Below are 1,492 nucleotides of genomic sequence, written 5' to 3'. Positions count from 1 at the left end.
CCTATCTATCTGTCTATCTGTCTGTCTGTCTGTCTGTCTGTCTGTCTGTCTGTCTGTCTGTCTGTCTGTCTGTCTGTCTGTCTGTCTGTCTGTCTGTCTGTCTGTCCAACCGTTTAATTGTTTTTGTGTCTGTTTAGCAGTACCCCTCTCCCCCTATAACAGCGACAACTATAGCAAGAGTGACAGAAGCAACCACTTCAGCAACTACAACAGCGAAAAGAACAGCAACTAAGATGCTGACAACGACAACAACCACAACAACAACAACATCCCCAAGCTTAGCAGCAGCAGAAACAAGAACAACATCAACTGCAACAACAACATCATCACCAACAACAGCACCTTCCTTAACGACAGCAACAACAACTGTAACAACAACCACAACATACTCAGTTACAAAACAGCAGCAGCAGCAACAACAACCACAGCAACAACAGCAGCGTCAACAACAACAACAACAACAACAACAACATCATCATAAAAAACAACAGCAACATCAACCTTATCAACAACAACAAAAAACGATAGAAAACTGCCAAACTTCAATAATAATCCTTAATAATAACCCCCCCCCCCCCTCATATGCAAGAGTTCTGTGTGATGAGAGCAACACCCACCCATCAACTCCACAATTTGAGGTCAAATGCGTTCACGTTTCCTTCCCATGTCACAGGATGTGCTCACCCTGTGATCAGAATGGGCTGGGAGACGGACTCACAGAGTTGAAAATCTCAGGACTAAATCGATTCTGTACGTCAAAGGGCCAGGTTGATTGATTTCGTGAAGCTGCGAATGGGCTAATAATCGAGACAGTGAGGAGTTATGGAATGTGCTCACTGTGCGAGTTGTGTAAATCGAAATGCGTTCGTTAAGTAATTCGTGGCAGGTTTGCGCTTGGTAAAAGTTATTATAGCGCTGGGTAGCTGGAGGATGTCTCTGACTGATAGGTTCTTCCTCCATTCCCTTCTCTGTTATTTAATTTTGTCAGTCTCGGGGGGGTCGTTTTTGTCGCTTTTTTGGGTGCCCCTGGCTCTAAGTGAATGTCATCAGCCCCGTGAATGCTTCTGTTTGCCCCAAACTGTAAACTGCAGTGAAAAGTTATGACATAATAATTTGTCAGTCTTATGTTTAAAAAATGAACGAACAAACAAATCGTATAAACAAAATAGCTAATCGTGTGAAATCTGAAGGCAAAAAAAAAAAAAGAATCTTTTGGCTCCAGCCAGCTGTGTTGCCGCCTTATCAGGTCGTTGTATTAAAAAAATTATTGTTGCTTTTTCTCCTGATTTAAAGTGGGTGACTGTTTGAAGAGTGTTATTGTTTTATTCTACTTCTTTTGTTTCTGTTTATCTTGCTTTTTCCCCGAACCAGATAGATGACCAATGGCATGCCAATGTGCTTCTCTTTACTCTGCTGGCCTGTGTTCGCTCGTGCACAATCTCGCCCCTTCTCTCTCTCTCTCACTCTCTCTCTCTCTCTCTCTCTCTCTCTC

The sequence above is a fragment of the Aplysia californica genome, unplaced genomic scaffold (assembly GCF_000002075.1).
Source record: "Aplysia californica isolate F4 #8 unplaced genomic scaffold, AplCal3.0 scaffold00744, whole genome shotgun sequence".
NCBI lineage: Eukaryota > Metazoa > Mollusca > Gastropoda > Aplysiida > Aplysiidae > Aplysia > Aplysia californica.
This window is presented reverse-complemented; position numbering follows the sequence as displayed.